Here is a 22,042-nt window from a genome sequence, read left to right on the forward strand (position 1 = left end):
CATTATGAAACAACTTACCGTTAATATCAATACGGTGCTTAATGCTTCAAGGTCTATACAGGGTATGACATAACCTTCAAACTTTACTGTATTTTGATGCATACTTAATCCAGAATTATGCTTGAAACTTATAGTTATGGTTATTCTAGACAGAGGGTAGCAGGGAAAGGCAGTAGAAATAAATTTGATTATTTTAACGAACTTTTGGGGCTTGCTTTAATGTCATATCTTAAAAATTCCGGTATCAAGCGTACTGGGGAATTTAAAATATGCTTAAAAGGAAATTGATTTATTAATTTTACTAAAAATCTTAGGGGCCCCAATGCAGCTGTCATTTTGGAATGTGTCAGTCAACTGCAAAACGATAGTTCAGTGTATGTATTTGTTTTCAAAAGTGGCATCTACATTTCTCATGTATACAATAAAACATGATTAACGATTTAATAAATATTGACCTGAATAGCTCGTTACATCCAATGCTATTCACAACGTGCTGTGAAGTCAATTGTAGACTCGGTATTACTCAACACGAACGTGAGTACTATTGCTCGATTTGTTTAATTTATACATTTCGTAACATTGCATTATGACCACACATATTTTCCAGGGTTCCAACTGAAGTAACAACAATGATAAAGCCGAAAAGGAGATGTTTTAACCTATGATCTGGGTAATTATAATATTATCCAATACTTTTGACATATGTCATTAAAGTTTGTTTCCTGTTTAATGGCAGTATCATAAAGGTCAAATTATGCGAATTGAGCTATATTATTTTTGTTCTAAAAAGATGACCGTTGTAGAATAATGCTTCAATAAAACAGTCTCAGCATATATCAGGTATAATGCTTTTTATCCATAAAATATAGTTTATTCAAAGTTCTTATTGTGCCATAATTAAAACGTCCTGAACTCCCAATAGTCTCAGTTTGGATTTGAAATTGGGAAATATTTTTTTCCAGACAGTTTAACTTCAAAGTGTCAATTTTTAAACTTCATACAAATAATAAAAACTTATTTCAACCCATAATTGGTACATACATGTACGTAACTTAGGGGATTACTTTGAGAGGAGGTTGTGTTTATCATGTTCCTGTGTGTTGACCATGTTACATGTTAGGGTCCTATTTGTTGACTTTGTTACATGTTGGGGTCCTGTGTGTTGACTCTGTTACATATTGGGGTCCTGTGTGTTAACTATGTTACATGTTGGGGTCCTGTGTGTTGACTCTGTTACATATTGGGGTCCTGTGTGCTGACTATGTTACATGTTGGGGTACTGTGTGTTGACTATGTTACATGTTATAGTCTTATGAGTTGACTTTATACATGTTTAGAGTAAATTCTGTTAAGATTTGTGTATGGACTACCGGCATTTTACATATGAGAATCTGTTACATGTTGGAGTCAGATTAATGGACTATGTTACATGTACATGTTGGTGTCAGATTAGTGGACTATGTTACATGTACACGTTGGAGTCAGATTAGTGGACTATATTACATGTACACGTAGGAGTCAGGTTAGTGGACTATCCACTAAATATACGTTACATTTTTGAGTCCTGTCTGTTGACTCTGTTACATTTGTTGAATGCTGAGGTATTTTGTGTTGACTATTTTACGTGTATCATATTTTCAATATAGAGGTTGATACGTACTTAGACAAATGACATGTAACTGAAGACTATGTGTCACAGAATTCTTAGACTTTCAATTCAATTTCTGTTATGTTCTTAAAAAGGAAAAAAACAATTGTTGGGTAAACATTTTGTGGGAAACGTTAAGGTGCTAAGATCTGCAATGATAAAAAATTGCTGAAGCCACTGTAAATTGTCAAAAAAAATTGAAATGATGGAAAGACATAAGAATATAGGATTGTTTGTCAAAAATGACAATATGGAAAATCTGCAAGATTTATTACTTTCACAATCACATGAGAGAAAAAACAATCACACGAATGCATTAATTGGCGAGTTGTGATTATGCAATTTATATTTTTTTGTACAAGTTGCAAAATTTAACATTCTCTGTACATGAAGTTCAACAAGCTAATAGTGAAAAATGATGTGTTTCTGGTCTTAAAGGGGCATTAACGTGTTCTGTAACGTGGTCGTACTGTTTTTATCTTAACTTTCTATCCGAAGGAAAGTTAGGACTCGGTGGGAGGGACCTTAAACAAACCAAATTCGCTTTAAGTTACAACTTTACTCTTGTCACCAGCTAAGTCATATATACAATAATTTAGTCTTAAACCACAGAGAGTAAACTTGCCTACCTTCTTTCTCTGTTACTCTGAACTAGCATGACGGCAATGTATTCTTCATTAACGTAATAAATCCCATCATATAATCTGGAAAGAGGCAAAAATAGGATGTATATATAAAATTCTTTAAAAAATTAGTTTCTTTTTCATTGTTAATCCTCTCCCGGACCAAGACATCCCGACTCTCGACAATATCTTATTATCTTTTGGTAGAACTTTCCATCGTGCCCTAATTTATTTTTCAAGGATGGAAATGTTGGCATTTATAAAACAAACAAAAAAACTGGATGAAAAAATTACAATGACTTGAACGAGGTTACAACATTTTATATCAACCCATGGAATATCTGTCAAAATAAAAGTCAGGCGTTGTCTGTGTTAACCAGTTACATTATTGTTGCTTCTAAAGATCGTCCTCTCTTCATACACTAAATCCTAAAATGTATCTCACATAACATTAGTTCTATATCTCCATCTTGCATCTCCTTATCATCTTTCAGTACAGTATTACTACATATATATATATTTCGCATAATATTTACCTTTTATCTCTTCCTATTATTCAATAATTTTACTTCTCCTTTGCCTCGTATACTAGTATTGTACTCATTATAAAAAGAATCACCTTATACCACATATTCATTCTATATAACTTTATCCTCGAACGAATAAATACATCCATCCTTCTGAATGTCTCATTTTTCTCGAACAATAAATCCAGTCCATATAACCTCAGCCACGTACAATACAGCCACCCTATATCTCTTTGTCACATACAATACAATCATTATATATCTCTTGTACATTACGGCCATCCTATGTCTCTTAGCTCATACAATAGGGCCATTCTATACCTATTAGCTCGTACAAAACAGTCACCTGTCTCTTAGCTCGTATAAAACGGCCATCCTATGTCTCTTAGCTTGTACAATACGGCCATCCTATGTCTCTTAAATCGTACAGTACGGCCGTCCTATGTCTCTTGGCCAATTGCAATACAGTCGCCATGTATCTCTTTGCCACGTACAATACAAACATTCTATATCTCTTAGCCTCGTACAATACAGCCATCCTATGTCTCTTAGCTCGTACAATACGGCTATTCTATGTCTCTTAGCTTGTACAATACGGCCATCCAATGTCTCTTAGCCTCGTACAATACGGCCATACCATGTCTCTTAGTTCCTACAATACGGCCATTTTATGTCTCTTAGCTCGAACAATACGGTCCTCCCATGTCTCTTAGCTCATACAGTACGGCCATTCTACATCACTTAGCTCTTAGCACGTACAATACGGTCATCCCATGTCTCTTAGTACGTACAATACGGTCATCCCATGTCTCTTAGCTCGTACAATACGGCCATTCTATGTTTCTTAGCTCGTACAATACGGCCATTCTATATCTTTTAGCTCGTACAATACAGCCATCCCATGTCTCTTAGCCCGTACAGTACGGCCATTCTATATCTTTTAGCACGTACAATACGGTCATCCTATGTCTCTTAGCTCGTACAATGTGGCCATCCTATGTCTCTTAGCTTTGTACAATATGGCCATTCTATATTTCTTAGCTCGTACATTACGGTCATTTTATGTCTCTTAGCTCGTACAATACGGCCATTCTATGTCTCTTAGCTCGTACAATACAGCCATCCTATGTTTCTTAGTTCGTACAATACAGCCATCCTATATATCTTAGCTCGTACAATACGGCCACTCTATATCTCTTAGCCTCGTACTCCTTATTAACGTACAGAACATTCATTCTATATCTCTACCTTCGTCTCTAAAAATACTTTCTCATACCAAAAGGGTATATGTGGTACATTATTGTCGTTTCCCCAATTTAGTAGACAATGCATAACGCAGATTTTACCATTGACATTTTAATCGAATATTGAATTTTAAGTAGTCTACAACTTGAATACAAATTGAAAGGGTTGGCTTAAGATACAGGTCTCTCCCAGAAATTTCTTACAAAGCTTACCTTCATCCAAGCAGCTAGTGACATCTCCCAATTGTAACAATAATGTATACAAATGCACCCCAAAATATTATGATTTCAATAGTTTACTCATACACAAATGACATAAAATATCATTGTAATTTAATACGTCGCTAAATTATTGATGTTACATACTACAATTACGCATAAAAATGCATGTGTTTACAGTTGGTGTGTTCTCACCAGTTCTTGTCTCTGTTTAATGTTTACACCTACCGGTTATTCTGGTCCGTTATAATTATGATAGTCCAGCCACTTTGTTCAACATTTAGATAATCAGCAATGTCACAAACGAATATTTTAAAATACATGCAACAAATACCTTCATATTATTTCCCTAATTTCAGCCATTTAGGAACCAAAATCAATTAGCATAATGTTTTGATGCATATCTAATTAAATTAATGAGGCCATAATATAAAAATAATTTCATTATCCATGTGGACGATCATCATTATCAGGTGACAATGGTAGTCAATAAAGCACAGGTAGCTTTAAAACAGGACAATCTTCACACAACATTTGTTCACAATATACTTACCTGACTTATTAAACTAGGGTTTTAATTAATGATTAATAAGTATTGATATAATTATAATAGGTAATTATTAAAGTGGCATCCACACACAGAATCTAGACAAATGGTCGTGAAAGGTCTTGTCACTGTGGAATTATCCTTTATAAGGCATTTTAAAGTGACTTATTTTGGATAGATTTAGCCTACAATAAATACTGTACATGACAAAATAGCTCCATTTGCCATTTCCTAACGTTCTAACAACTGTAAAAGTACATGTAGGTCCATATTCCGTGAAAATCCCTTGACAAATATTAATCATATCGACAACTAAAAATGCAAACAACAGTTAATATTGCTTCAGTATATAGACACATATCCAATATTGTTTTATGGTGGATTAGCACTTCTAACATTTAAGACAATTTTCTAACATTAAGCATCCATCAATTTCAACAGTTATAAAAATATAATAAGAATGTAGGTCAATCTAAAGCCAAACCGTTCGAATAAAACTAAAATTGGCTAGGTTTATATTAAAACATAAATTAGTAGACAATAGTTTTTATAGACCTATACAATCTTGAGTAAATCAGAAACAATGTTTGCACACTTAACTAACTGACGGACATACATATCAACCTTGATTGTAATAATATAACCCTTATAAATTAAGTCCTTTCATTTTGAGCAAAGAATATTTCAATGATAGTTACTGAATTTCATTAAAATCAATACATTTTAATTATCAACAGTTTTAAATATAGCCATGCAACTTTTCCAATACAGAGTAAGTTTTCGTGAAAGTTAATTATATAAAATACTGTTTAATTGTAGTAGAAATGCTAAATATACTTCTCACGCCTAGGACATACGGTATATGATGAGGCATTAACTGACATAGACGATAAAATAAAACGTGTACTCTAATGACATAAGTATACATGTATTATACTTCAATCTTCTTAACCTTAGTTTCATCTACAAAGACGACATTCTATAATTGAATAATCCTGATTAAAAAATGACAAGAAGCAATGTGTTTTAAATCCCAACTCATACGTTATGCCAGAAAAGTTCACATAGTTAACCTCGATTTTATATCATCTGAGTATAAATTTATGAAAAAGCAGATGATGCTTACCCTATCGGTGCACCTAGTCTTAGTGGAGTCCGAGTCACTCATTGGTTTCTTAGTTTCTGTGCATATTCCTATGTTCATTTGTGTAGTTACAATGTTTTGTATGTTTCTTGGTCTAGTCTTGTCCGCAGATCATTGTGTTGTTCCAGTCACCATCTTTTATCTCAGACACTAGACGTATGATGAAGCATGTACTTCTCATATGACACATGTACATATATTTACAAGTGTCATAAAAAGAATATTATACTTCTATCTCTGGCATCATGCACACAATAAAGTCTTTTATTCATAGTTATATCTCAGATTCCCAGATCTGACACAAAGCTTGATAATTGCAAAGAATACATTTTCCTCAAAATAAATATAAGGTATTTCATCTAAAGATCAATAATTCATCAACAAGGCTTGTCTGTAACTATCGAAACTATGGTGGAGTCAACAATTAATGAAGCAGAGACTGAGTCGCATTAAATGTGACTATCTTATGTTGTTTTATACCACTGGTTTGTGGTTAAATATCGATAATTTCTTCACAAAACACAAGTTAACTTATAGCGTAATTATCGTTACAGTACCGCTTCTCACGGGTTATTATCTTAGTATAACGGGCAATTAGAAGTGGTTTGTCCCACTACTCTTGTCCGGTGCTAAACTTTGAAAACCTAAAATATATATTGATCGATTCACAGGGTAAAGATAACGCCACAGAAATTGTCATGACCAAAAAAGAAAAAAGAAACTTTGACATTGCCAGAAAATAATTTTTTGATATTATTGAGACATCGTCACACATTCAGATTGACACAATTTTGAAATAGGCAGATTGACACAATAATCAAATAGTCAGGTTGACACATAAAACTGCATTATCAGATTGACACTACAGTCACTTAGTCAGATTGACACAACAATCACATAGATTGACACAACAGTCACACAGTCAGATTGACATCTATGCAAAATCTTTCATGGTATCGAATAATGATATACATGTAACTGACATTTGCTTCATTGTTGCCCTCCAAAGAATTGTCATAAAGTTCTCCTACTCTTGCCATGGACAAACTCTTAGCCAAGGGAGGCATATTTGTATTTGGTCGAAAGATACGTGTATAATTTTAACTAATTAATGAAAAAAGAATTATGTAACTATGTAGTTGAACATTTAGTCAAAAGATACACTTACTTGGTTGAATTATAGAAAATGCAGTCAGATATATCTTAAAACAATAAACAATATTAGCAGGTTTCAGAGTTCTAAACATGTGATAAATTGGTATGTTTTTAATCGTTATTTACACTGATTTCATATATATATATGCTAAATACTAAACGTTGAGTCCAAATTATAAAACTATATTAAGTTTACAGAGACAGTGTGAATAGTACAGTTTGACTTCGGTTCGTATTGATTTAAGTTAGTTCAAAACAAATCTATTAAGTTTGTTCCATTCACAAGCTGTTGACGTGGATACATTTACCCGCGGTTTATATAATCAACAGAATCAGAGTCGTTACGAAATTTGTAAATAGTAAGTAGTACATGGTATCAAATTGAGGAATGAGTTTTTAACATTTCAACATTGGAAATTATAAAAATAACAGCATTCCCATGTCTTCTGATGTATATTGATTATCTACCGTACGTTATTTCAGAAATGCAAATTGGGAAAGTTCTATATAAAAGGTCATCTACCCTTCATGTTCAAATGAAGAAAATCAATACGCATTGATTGTGAAGCACTTAATTATCTGCTTTGTATTAATTATAATCAATATAATGTATTATACATCAGCATGAATGAAACAAGTCCCCAAGCCAAGTTGTACTGACATTAACTTGACTTAAGAATTAATACTTCAAACAAATACTTGTAAGGTCACATAAAGCAAGATAAATAGCTGCATTTAATTATGACATCAAACAAAAACAATAGCAAACCAAAGATTAAACAATTAAAATAAAAACAAAAACAACCCAAATCAAAAACAATACTAAAAGCGTATGAATTCTTGTCTTTCATGAACTTTTTGTTGCATTATGATATACTATCAATAGAGATACAATTCCACGGTGGGTTATTCATTTTTCATACCATTGAGATCTACCAAAAGCGGACAGATTACCCTAAAGACAGAGCAAACGAAATGTAGGTTAGACAATATGATAATTATCCAATTTGTTTAGATTGTAATTAACCACGATTATGCCATATGTTTAAGATACAACAATTGGTGATTCGGTATAATTAATGATTCTGTAAGATCTGCACTTAATCTTCATTCACTCATTCATGTCTTTAATTCCTCAATAATGAGATTACAATGAACATAGATATTACAAAATCAGCAAACAAAAAAGTTAGATATAATAGAAATTATAAAATATAATAGATATGATCACAAGAACGCAATATATATATATAGAAGGGTCTGAAAAATTCCCAACGATGTTAGAACTGTCAAATTTGCGAAGCAAATTTTTGGTCGTTCCCTCCGCGGGACGCGAACTCGTACCGCTGTGACATCTATGGCAACACCGCCTGCACTAAGTCCAGCGCCCTAGACCACTCGGCCAGCTAGGCGCTGGACTTAGTGCAGGCGGTGTTGCCATAGATGTCACAGCGGTACGAGTTCGCGTCCTGCGGAGGGAAACGACCAAAAATTTGCTTCGCAAATTTGACAGTTCTAACATCGTTGGGAATTTTTCAGACCCTTCTATAAGTTTACGTTATCTTCCCTGTATCAATTTGATCCGATGGAGCAGTGTAGCGAATGGAGTCGTCACATTCTGAGACGTTATATATATGCCATAGCAATACACCAAATAAATTAATATTAATATATATTAATCATGCATTGGCAGTAAGCCGACTATATCTGGCGGAGCACTGAACAATGTGGAAATGACAAAGTTTCGTAAACAACGTGATTTCCCAGTCTTGTAGATCGGTTTGCGGTCGTTCTCCTAATAAAATTGTGTACAAACCCTCATCATCATAACACGAGAGTTCCTGATAAAGTGTCAGAGAAAACTTTTCAATTATTATGTCTGACCAAATATCATGCAAAACGTTTTTGCATGGGCAACTGCAGGAAACATGTAAGAACAAATCTCTATACATTCAACCACAAACGATTATATAGAGATTTATTAGATCAGTATATAGTATGTATAATGTATTTATACATATAAAATTTTCCTGAATTGTTGGAATTCGGTGTTTTACAATAATACAAATCTTATGTAATTGTCTATTAAAAGCTACGTAAAAATAATATTATCATTTGAAATATTTTCTTTCTATATTGTAACTAATTCATGCTTGAATTAAATGTCCATTAAGGGCAGAGTAACATTTCTATAAAAATACATGTGCATTGAATACTAAAAAGTCATTATTATGAGGAGGCATCAAAGTAACCTGAAATATGTACCTGTATTATGTATTTGCAATATGTTAACTTGTCTTTTTAGTTCATTCTTCATGACAATGCTCTGCCCTTTTGAATCGCATTCCTCCGTATGAATTTCAGTCTTTCATGAACCTTTTGTTGCCTTATGATTTACTATCAATAGAGTTACGTTTACAATATTCCACGGCAGGTTATTCATTTTCATTTTGGTAATTTTAGACAAATGCTCTTTCAACCTAACTAGAAATGTTTTGGTTCATAAAACATATAAATTGTAGAGAGAAATCAATTCTAACCTTTAACATGCTTATCTAGATATAGAGTACACAACCCTCTCTTGTTTCTATGTACTAGAAGTAAAAGAACCTGAGAAAATGAATGCCATGTGACATAGATAGGGTACGCGCGTCTGCAACTTTTAGTAACATGGTAGAGTATACGTAGTCAAAAGATTAAGCGGTTAACACCATTTGAAATACATTGTATTTGTATTTCATGCAATATTTATTTCAAAATCACGCGGTAAAGAGCCCGTTAGATTAAATATGATTTTAGTTATGTAGTTACATATCTGAGCAAAGCAAAATTTAAAACATACATAAAAAAAGAATAACATGCATTGTGAACGTGTTAATTTGAAACAATTTTTTAGTGTTTAGTAAATCCACACTGTATGGATAATTTTGACAAATATGACTAAAAATTACAAGACGAGAAAACAAAATACAACTAAAATTATTCCAAACAATTAAAATCGAAAGGAAACTACTAACAAACCAAGTCGTAGAACTTTGTAATATATAACATACAGTAGCATTAACTTTCAGATCTGACTTAAAGATTAATACGAGTTTATCCGAATCGTCAAATATATCTTAATCATCATATACAACAACGATAGACAGCTGCACATACCTGTGAAGGTTATTGTCTGGAAATAACTTAAATAATTCCAAGGTAAACCGTATCCAAATGTTAAGGTTGACGAGTTAAAACTTAACCAAACAACGTTCAGTATATGCAAATGGAATAAAATCCACAACTTAAAGGTGAAATCAAATTCGATTGAAATTGAAAAAAAGTCCTTAATTCGTGTTAATAGATTAACACGAAGACCTAATTTTGTGGCTAATTGCACATTAATAAAAACAATTGAGTTGAGGTGCAATTTAAGACCCGATTTTTGGTCGATACGATTTAGTATGTTATATCATTATAGTCATTGTTTAAAGAGTTATCAGTCCATGTAATTAGGATCAATGGTGTAATCAAATATACATTTTTGATATTTTATTCCTTTTGAAGAAAAACCATTTACAACCGAAGACATTGATACACGAATGTAACATTTTTGGGATGAATATTGCAATAGAGAGCAGAAAAGTACCAAAAAACTAAGAGATATCTAAAAATGTTGCCTTATTATTATTTGTCTTCAGTTGTATTTATAGATTATATTTTCTCATCAATTTTCGATATGTTATAGTCTTCTCACACAAATACAGTACTCCTCAACAAGAATAATCAGGGGCGGGTCCAGGTAAGGGCGTAATGGGCGTACGCCCCCCCCTTTAAAAAAAAAAAAAAAAAAAAAAAAAAAAAAAAAAAACTATCGTTATAATCTGCTAGTATTGTATTGAATGATGGCAATTTATCATATTCATTAATTAAACACATACTCTGATTTCTTTTTATACTGATTCCCCAATTTGATGGGTCATCATCAACCGTAAAATTTCGTTTCTCGGAGTCCGGCGTGTTCGACTCTGCGATTAGTATCCATTGTTGTTGATGTGATAAAGAATTCGCAAAGATGTCGATGTCAAAAACAAAACGTCAAAAGACCTTAAAATCGTATCAAGGTGTCTTGGACACCTTGTTTAAACAACCAAAACGGTAAGTAAATCAGTATAATACATGAATTTTGGTTGTTTTGTGTGACACTAACTTCGATTCCCCATAGCCATTCTAAATATACCGGGGGGGGGGTATATTACTATATATACAATACTGGGTATATTCTGACAAAAGGGGTTGTATTTTCAGCTAAATTGTCTAAAATGGGGTTATTTTTTCACGCGTTGCCTTGGAAGGGGTCACTCAGATTTGACTATGATATCCAGAACGGGGTTCAAACCTATGATTGCGTTGGATAAAAACCGCAATTTTTATACGTGTGCATGCAAAACAAATTTCTTGGTAGAGTGGTATAAATACAGCACAAACAACATTTTCCGTCGGTCCGTCCATCCCGGTGGTTTTAATACAATAACTCGAGAACGGATACACGTTTTTAACATTTGCACAGTTCAATGTAGTTGTTTAGTGTTAATATTAAATCCATGTTTAGCAAAATCTACGAACTATTTTTGTGAGAAATTACAGTTTTATAGTACACTATTTGCCATCCCCTTATGCGTGGCGAGGTATCACTTGTATATGTTTTGTCAGTATACTATATAATTACCCTTTAAACCTTCTCAGTCTTTATATACGCAACTCCTGCTACATTAGAGACATTCAAGAATATCTCCCCTGCATTGTCTTCCATCGGCCACGCGTCAGAGGGGCATGGAAATGGTGGCCTCTGTTCGTCCGTCACACAGTGACTATTTTGTGTACACAACTCCTATGAAACCTTGGACGGATTCGTTCATTTTTTGCAGGATTGTTTAACATGACATGTAGTTGATATCATTTCGCACCATCATTATAAATGTTTCATTTAATTCTGTATGAGTTATGGGACTTGATTTTTTCGGTTTCGGGGGGGGGGGGCGACATTTGGCTACGTGTATAGCAATGACATGCACTTTAACAAGAATGAAAAATGGGGAAGTTCCGTTACAAATGTGTTAAGTGTATCATACGTGTCCGTGTAATTCATATGTTAACAGATTTTGTTTTTGCATTCTAGGCTGGTTTGCAAAGGGTCAATGCATCAAGGTGATATAAACGGCGGTGGACGACAATGTACGTGCATTGCATTGGCTTTCATGTTGGATAATACTATTCCAAAGACTAGAGATGAAATAGATAATATTCTTCTAAGAGGTACTGACTTGTACCATAAAGTTTGTACAACCGATGGCTAATAACAGAGTTTCCGGAGAATATTTTTATTGAAAACGAAAGTTTCTCTATTACAATGAAAGATCCGATGAGTGGACTTGTGGAACAGGAAAGTGACAATTCTGACGCTTTAACATTTACTTTAGAGTCTGCATTACACCAATCATTAGCACAGAGTGAAACTTCTTTCATTACACTTGGAAGTAACCCTGGTTCAACTATCGGCTTAAAAAAGGCTCAAGAGATACTTTATTGTATTGATTCACACAGTCGCAATGATATGGGACTATGTGTTCCATCTGGTAAAGCTGTTGTACTATCATTTTCCTCGTGTTCAAGTTTGATATCACATATCAAAGATTTAAACAAATCGATCACAGACCGATTCGCTGAATCACAGTTTGAGATAACACCCCTGGTCAGTTCTAAACTAAGAGTGGTCGACTCTGACGTAGTTGGAGACGTCCAGGCGTCTAATTCACCGCGATCCACTGACTATGAGACTGACATACCAAATATAGAACATACTAGCCATGAGATGTCAATTGATGAAGAGTCTACGTTCCACTGTGACAACGGAAGCAACAATAAAACTTCGGGTAAAGAAGTGGATGAGTCTTTTGTCTCCATCAATGAAAATAACGTCGAAACTGCAGATACTCAAATTGATGAGTCATGTATGTCCTGTAATGACAATAACGATGAAACTTCCGGTACTGGAGATGATGAGTCACCTATCTTCAGCAATGAACGCAACAAGGAAACTGCGGGAATTCCAGTTGACGATACCTTTGGATCGCAATTATCAGATGATATTGGAGTCATTGATGTACATACCCTATCGGACGATGTAAAATTCAGGATTTTGTCTAATCGGTGTCCGGAACCAGGCTTTAAATTTCCGTTTAAATTATATAACGATAAAAGATGCAAAAGCGGAACTTTTAAAAGATCTTGTTGTCGCGATTGGTTTGAGCAATTCCCATTCATAGCATATTCAAAGTTGAAAGATGGGTTATATTGCCTTGCTTGTAAGTTTTTTCCGGACACAGCCGGTCGCCGACCAAGAGTGTTAGTTACAGAACCATTCAATAAATGGAAAGACACCACTGTCGATTTGAAAAAGCATGCACAGACTGGTAATCACGCTGACTCGATGGTTAGATTGAATGGGTTCAAGAAATCGTGTGTCAATCAGTCACACAGAATCGACGTCAATCTGCAATCGAATAATGCAGCAATCATCGCTAAGAACCGTGATATAATCAGATCTATGCTTAAGTGTTTAGAGTTCTGTGGAAGGCGTGGAATGGCGCTTAGGGGACATCGGGATGATGATACAGGCCATAGTAAGAACAAGGGTAATTTCAAAGAACTTATTCAATTTAGAATAAATGCGGGCGATACAACCCTAAAACAACATTTTGAAACGTGTTCAAAGGTAGCAACCTACACATCAAACACTTCTCAGAACGAGTTGTTAACTTGCATTAAGACATACATTCAGAAATCTATTGTGGAAGAAGTGAAGTCCCAGCCTTTTGGTGGATACTTTGGAATCCAATGCGACGAGGTATCAGACACTAGCAATTGGGAACAATTAGGACTGGTTTTACGTTATGTCGTCGATGGAGTTCCAGTAGAACGCCTGCTAGAATTTATTTTGGCCGAGGAAACCACTGGCGAATCCCTTTGTAATCTTGTCGTTCAGTCCCTCGCTAGTAATGGTTTGGATATCCAGTTATGTAGATCGCAGACTATGGATGGGGCAGGAAATATGTCAGGGAAAAACGTTGGATGTGCCGCACGGTTAACACGAATCTCTCCACGCGCAATGTATCATTATTGCGCTAGTCACAATCTAAGTTTAGTGCTGTGTAAAAGTTGTAAGGTTACAGAAATCCATCTCATGCTAGATTCTCTCAAACAACTCGGGATATTTTTTAAATATTCCCCTAAAAGAAGCCGACGACTAGAAACGGCGTTAGAAGATATTAACAACAATCGACAAGAAAATAACAAAATTTCTAAATCAAAATTCAAAATCTTCTGTGAAACTAGGTGGACAGAGAAACACGCCACACTTGACACATTCGCGACAATGTATGAGGCATTGGTAGCATGTTTAGAAGGCATAAGCTCCAATGAGGGACGTTCGTGGGACCAAAAGGCTATTACGGATGCTCATGGCATTCTGTCCAAGATAACAGATAGTACATTTATTATTTGCTTCCAAACAGTACACAACTTTTTTGGTTATGTACGTGGAGTAAGTTCTAAGCTTCAAGGCTCATCTTTAGACATTGTTGAAGGTTATAAAATGATCGGAGCTGTGAAACAGATCATCGATGAAACCCGTAAAAATGAACAAGAGTTTGACTTGGTTTACAGTAATGCGTCTGACATGGCAGTAAAGGCCGGACTTGATGAGCTTAAAATGCCCCGTCGTTGTGCTAGACAGACACATCGTAACAATGTTCCCGCTTCATCAGATAAAGAATACTTTAAACGGGCAATCTACTTACCTTATCTTGATGAGCTAATTCAGCAACTTGATATGCGTTTTGGTCAAGAGGCTGTCTCTGTTGTTCGTGCCTTGTCAATTTTGCCTTTCCGAGTTCACCTCATTTCCAAAGAGATGGAGAAGGATGTTTATGATTATTACAATACTGATATGCCTTCGCCTGAAACATTCAGGCAAGAGATGAGACTCTGGAAGTCGTTTTGGGAAAATCAATCGGACAAACCAGAGTCAATAACATCAACCTTAACTGATGTAAGGGCATGCTCGACTTTATTTCCAAACATCATGAAAGTTCTCTTCTTACTTGCTTTGACGAGCGTCACGTCAAGCTCCACCGAAAGAGCTAACTCATCCCTTAAGTTGATCAAGAATGATTTGAGAAGCACCATGAAGGAGGATCGCCTAAATGCTCTGCTTCTTTTGTATATTCACAGAGACATTAAACTTGATTTTGATAAAATTATTGACGATTACGCCATGAGAAATCCACGTAAAATGGTTCTTATGAATCCACTCTAGTAATTGAAAATGAGAGTCCGTCAGTATTTTTCTGTGTTCATTTTAGGTTTTGCGTCAAGGTACATGTATACTAGAAATATGTATATTTCCACATTAAAGCAATACTCAGAACGAAAGAACTTTATTCTTCAGTGTTTATTTGTCTTGTATCATGTGTGTCGTTCAACGAAACCCGAACTTAATCACAAATAGAGGGATTACTTCATAATTTGATGCTAAATTGTTGAAATTCAGGAGCTTCTGATTTTCCCCATGGACCCTCAACCTTAATCACGCCTCTCGTTCATAAAATCCTGGCCTAGGTATTGAAATGTTAAGTTACTCCTTATACCCTTGAGTTTGGAATTTCTCGTTATTGGTCTACTGCTGTTAAGATCCATCCAATCATTTTAATATACCATAGACAATTAATGGAGAAAACTCGGCATAAAAAATGTCACACCCTGACACTTTAACTATAAAATATACATGCTCCAAGTCAGGAACCGTTACATTAGTGCAATTCTCTATTATTTTATGTTTTTAAGCCAAAAAAGGTCCAAAAATTTTTTCGCCTCGCTTCGCTCGGCGAAATATTTTATTCTACGCCCCCCTTTCAAATATCCTGGACACGCCCCTGATAATATATCAAAGTCTCAGTAATTTGGCATTAAGCGTACGTCAAGGTCTTAAACTACGATGTTATATACCAGCTTTGAAAGCGGGTAGTATTTAAGTCCTTTTTCCGTCCACACCTTTTTTCGTAACAGTTTTCTCTGCAACTTCTCATATTTACTAGATATTTTTGACAGAATCTTATATATACATGCCATTTCGTGGGATTTCGTTTCAGACTTGAGCGGCTTGAACTCAGCAAGTTTTCCTTTTTTACTCAGGCGTCATTACATACCTGTTAAACGCTGTTTATATGTGACTTTCGATTTGTATACAACGTTTTATAGCAGTTTTTTTCTGCCCCGACACTTTATATTTTGACAGATGCTTTGTATAGGTGTGCAACATCATGGAATCCAATTTCAGACTGAAAAATTTAAAATGTTGCACGAAACATCGTGCTAAGAATACCCCCACTCAACCATCTATGGTAAACAGGAAGTAGAAAAGCGATGAACCTGGAAAGGAGAGGTACAGTACAAATCATCATGCAAAAGCAATATACCAAATATCTAAGCATTCCTTCCAATAGAAGCTGAGAAATCTGTTACGAACATTTTCATTATGCATTACCCACAAAAAAGATGATGAATAAACAGGAAGTAGATAAGCGACAAACCTGAACAGGAGTACACAGTACAAGTCATCATGCAAAAGCAATATATCAAATACCTTAGCATTCCCTCCAGTAGAAGTCGAGAAATCTGTTACAGAAAAGGGCGGACGGACAAGGTGATGCAATATAGCCCCCATTCAGTGGGGTATAATGACACCAGCTTCGACTGCATACTTGAGCAACATGATCTTCCTGTTGGACGAATTTGTTTATACATTGTACTTCAGCTTTGTGATCTGGTCACAGTTTTGTATGCATCCACTTATACAATTCACTTGACAATTTCGGTTTTCCATATCATGGGATTGGATTGGGATTTTTAAAATGTTTCGATCTGCATATGGTTTGAATACAAAATTTTCGTAACCATTTTCCTTGCAATTAACTACCACAGCCACATGTTAAACATATTTATTCAGAAAAAAGGACGATGTTTTACAGTACATAACAACAAAACATGAGTGATCTGCTTACTAGTGTCGCTGCTTATACATTGCCTGTCTTACATGCTCACAAACTATGTATTAATTAAATACATGCTCTAATAAATAACTGCATGTTATAATAGTTAGGAGTAACATTAAAGAAAATTATATTCAATTTGAAGCATTAAAGCTTCATTAAAATATTAAGTATTTAATTTTGAATTGAATACTTGGTATTTAGATGAAAGTTTATTTTCTATGGGATTTGGCTGCTTACTCGAATCTGACAACTTCGTTTATGATTTGACCATATTTTTTTATGGGTAGCAGGGTATTCTTTGGTTAGCTTTGCTATTTTTTTTAGTTTTGTTTGATTAAAAGCCGGAGCACTATATATATATATATATATATATATATTTCATCACTGAAACACATGGGAAAAATTGGAATAATTTGAACAAAAAATGTTCCAGTCATTCATTGAGCTACTGCTTTGCTTTGGCCGAATTGTCCATTAGTTCAGTCTATTTGTAAACAGCGTTCTGCTTCCATCCTTTAGGCGAGAAAACATACTAGTCAAGAAATAATATTTAATGAAAAACTGCATACTTCGCTGAAACGTAACTAATGTAAAAGTTGATTGATCACTAAATGAATTTGTATAATTGAATTTCACTATTCAAATAGTATAACATGTGCATAGCTAACAAAACATTTTAATATATACCATAATATAAACCATTCTAATATACAGTTTTCTCAGTGATACTTATCACAGCCACGTGATAGGTTTACCGGTATACGGTATCCCAAAACTATATTGTAGTAGTGATTAAAGCTTTTTGGGAACTCTTGATCGACCGATTTACCGCTTTCCTTGGAAGTGCTAGACTATTTGATCTGATTAGAGTATTTGACTTTTTTTTTCTTAAAGCGCGCGTATATTATTTGACATGTAATGCAAGCTTTTTAATAGGATTAACATCCAGAAGTGACTTTGGAACCAAAATGCCTCGAACATTATTAAGGCCTAAGATAGATACATCATCTTATTTAAAAAAAAATCTTTTGAGTATATCAAGCATAATTATATATGTCGCTAAAATCAGTGGTGCCGTGTAATTTCGTCTTTATATTTTTATGAGCTAGTATACACCTATTGGCTGCAGTAAAAGTTGGTACGCCGAAGTAACACACGATGTAGATATGTCAACCGAGACATAGTTGAGGGTGATATATTTTCTGAGTGTGATAATTGGTATATCTCGCGATCTGACTGCTCTTAAAGCTCGTCAAATGAATTTGACACTCTCCATCAATATACATGTACTGTACATGTATATGTAATTGAATGGATTCATGGATTATAAATATACTGTAGGAGAAATTTCAAGATCAGCGACTAGAGCACTATCAGTGTCACAAGAGTCATTTATTCCATGTGGCGGAATGACTTGTTCTGTTTATACTAAATATATTTATAAATCACTAGTTGAACCGTACTCTGGCGCTGGTCTATGGGGTCACATCAATTGGAGAGAAGGGCAAACTGTCCAAAACAAAGCTCGTACACTAATTTTGGGTTCTTCGTCTAACGTGTCGAATTGAGCTATCCAAGGAGGTATGGGTCGAATTGAGCCATCTAAGGATATATAGGTTACACTAGCACACAATCATCTCAAACATATTTAAATATACATAAATTTCAAAGTTTTAAAAATGAACCAAGTAATATGGGTAAAGAAGAGTGGTAAATAATTTGTTTAATGATCGAAATCAGTAAAATGGCAATAAGCTTAGAACTTCAATAAAATATAAACACTGTTTAACAGTAGGCTCATATGTGAACTGTATTTCATAAAGACAGAATAGGGACAGTTCGCTGGAACAAGCCAATTATTCCAAAACGTGAAAGAAAATATTTATTTTGTAATCAGAATGTTGCTGAAGATGAAATTGATTTTTATAAGATTGTGATTTTTATTTAGATTTACGATATATACTGACAAAAATGAATGTATTTTATTCGGAAAATCCAAAATCTTAATTCAGAAGAAAAAAAACTATGATGTCAATTGAAAAAAAATTACTTTCAGCAGAAATGTTGTACAGTTTTTGTTTTATAGAAGAAAATATTGTAAAAAATACATGTTTTTTGCATAATTAATGTATATTAATGTATATAAACAAGCTAGATTGTCTAAATGACTGTACATGTACCTGTAAATACCTTACAACAAATAGCATGTCATTGTTATAAGAAATGTTTATGAACATACCAAAATAGCATTTTACGAATGTGAAAAATAAGTCAATTTTTTCAATGTGCATCTCGATGTGTTTTTTTTTAAACTAAACATTAAGTAACATACAGCTGAGACTTCTAAACACAGTCAATAAGTTTGTTGTATCATATAATGGATTAAGCTGTCTGTTCTAACGGAGTTCAGCAGTTGTCATTCAATCCTCATCGTAAACTTCATACATGTATGACGCCATGTTTTAAATTTATGACGTCTGCTCGTATTTATCTCGTGCTGCCTACCCATTTTAATCGATATTGATTGTAGAATTTTATTTTAAGAATTTGCTTTTCCTACAGGTTTTGTAGTTAATACAAACGATCGATTAAACAGAAATACCAATACAGAGGATGTATTCTATAATTGTTTTAGTGGTAGTATACGAAAGCTTGGCGTTTAGTTAATGGATCTATGATGGATATTTTAAATGCAATCCGGACAGGAAAATTGTTTAAGCTCATGTAGCATTTTTTTAATTCTGCAAATTGTAGGGTCTGTCTGTCTAGTGAATCAGACGTACTGAAGCCTTAAACGTCTCTGAAGCTCACGTCATTACAAATAAGCACCTACTGACATTAATAAATAACGTAAAATACTATCCTTCCAAACGCATCAATAATCCAGATCTGAAATCAATATGGCTGATGGAATATTGGCTCGGGTGAATGGATACGTCAACAAAATAACAACTGACGACAATAACATTCCGGGAATGTAGCTTTAGAAAACAATTCAACTTGAAATGAATCAACAAACGAAAAACGACGTGTTGAATGTTCTTTAATCTCACGTAAATGGACATATTTACAATGATTTCCAAGTGTAACCCATCCTTCTAGTTTGACTTGTCAAAATAAATTATTGTCGTTTCATGCACGATTCTGTTTTTTTTCTTTCTTTTGTAATATTTAGCTTTCTCCACTGTTTAACTATTTGGTTTTCCAACAATTTTGACTTGAGCAGCTTCAGTTTCTGACACTCAATATCGGAGCATAATTGTTCTTTCTGGGGTTAAAGAATGGGACTTCATAAAATATTTCCATACCCACAGAATGATTTCTTGTTCTAATTAAACACACTTTTCTACTAAAATGATCGGGCACAAGAACAGAAAAACACATCATAATATTTTTCATTAAAAACAGGAAATTTGATCCTAAAACAATTGAAAGCGAAAATGATCTGAACATGTATGTGTATTCGAACAAATCTCTTAAGACCAGAGGATTTAGCGAATTAATATAATCAGAATCGTGTCCGTTTCTTTGAAGCCCATCGAATGCTAAATTATCTGATAACACAATTCTGTGTTTAAGTAGCTGTCTTTGTAAGAATCATGCAAAATCTGAAAAATGTGATACACCCCAAAAAAGGCTACATGTTTTTATTTTTGTAATTAAGTTATTTTATGGGTCAATACTATGAAATGTGTAAATATTCATTCAAATCTGCCTGCTCTTATGAGATATTCAACATTGAAAATCCAATAGATTCTATTGTATTTGAGTGTCATCTACCGATTATCTCCCTTAATTTTGAAATCTACAGTGCATTCTATATAATTTTTATCTCCTAAGAACACAGGTTAAATGAAAAACTGAATGTCAATTTCTGTTTAGTAAAGCATTTTAAACAAAATATAAAAAATAAAAATATGTAGGCTTTCCAACCATGTATCACATCTTGCATGATTCTTAGTTGGAGTGCTACTTAAAATGTAAGTCTGTAATCAGCATAATTGACTTATTTATGTTGTCTGTGTGTTTGTGATCTTGAGTAGGAATAATAATGTCAGTACGTTTACAAAATAGTGTTGTAGTTCATAATGAAATGTCATTAATCGTTTCTTAAAGATTTTGTATTGTTTTACAGTGTATAAGTTACAACTAGGTTTCATTTTTTATGTCTGTAACTGTCACTCTATCGTACCGATATAATTTAATAAAAAAAATGATTTGTGTATTAATATACTGATAAAAAATCTAATTTTAAAGAAAGTAACTCACCTATCACCTACAGTTTCTACTTGCATTCAAGTTAATTTATAATTATAATTTATAACTATCATTATGTTATTCGTAAAAACTCCGAGACGGACCATCGCCGGCCTGGCTAGTGCAGGATTTGACAAACTTTCACATCCACTAGATTAGTTGAAATATAATCTCGTTAATTCGAGAGAAAACAGCCTGAGTAAGCATATATGGGCATAGCTCAAGTGAGCTATGGCAGTACTCAGACTAAAATATTTGGCAAAACAAAGTGTCAATTAAATCGATAAAACAACTACCAATTTTAAATACTTAATAGTATAGACATGTCATAAGTATTCTGAATAGACGTTAATATATTATCTAACATGTGTCCTAACCAGATGTATAAATCTGAATTAAATTGATTATTGTCAATCACGCCAGGATTTGTGTCGGTGGTAATTGATACAGTTAATATGATCTTAACATAAGATTCTGACATTTAACCTGATGCATAGTTTTGATGCAAATAAATGAATTATTTTAAGTTTAAAGGCAATGCATAGCTTAAAGTACAGTAAAACTGTAATAAAAAATCACATTAC

The 22,042-nt window shown here is 33.9% G+C and overlaps 1 protein-coding gene and 1 long non-coding RNA gene across 14 annotated transcripts in view; one reads left to right on the forward strand and one right to left on the reverse strand.

The window, feature by feature from the left end:
• The window catches only part of LOC148624052 (sodium channel protein para-like), an 87,532-nt gene that overhangs the window by 59,980 nt on the left and 5,510 nt on the right, over positions 1–22,042 (reverse strand). For 9 of the 13 annotated variants that reach the window (XM_088566506.1, XM_088566509.1, XM_088566503.1 and 6 more), the window contains exon 2: positions 2,278–2,352. The exons of 1 other annotated variant lie outside the window; for it this stretch is intronic. The gene's annotated coding sequence lies outside the window, so the exon portion shown is untranslated. Of the gene's footprint in view, positions 1–2,277; positions 2,353–4,255; positions 4,343–4,489; positions 4,621–10,266; positions 10,460–22,042 lie in introns of those variants that run through there. 3 more of the 13 variants (XM_088566499.1, XM_088566497.1, XM_088566498.1) reach the window with 3 other exon arrangements.
• LOC148624054 (uncharacterized) lies at positions 496–20,380 on the forward strand. The gene is made up of 3 exons (XR_015919601.1): positions 496–534; positions 608–670; positions 19,764–20,380. It is a non-coding gene; the product is annotated as an uncharacterized LOC148624054 (long non-coding RNA).

Source organism: Perna viridis, chromosome 2, assembly GCF_037379345.1.
Source record: "Perna viridis isolate PV_CMFRI_1.1 ecotype Kerala chromosome 2, ASM3737934v1, whole genome shotgun sequence".
In the NCBI taxonomy this organism is placed as follows: domain Eukaryota; kingdom Metazoa; phylum Mollusca; class Bivalvia; order Mytilida; family Mytilidae; genus Perna; species Perna viridis.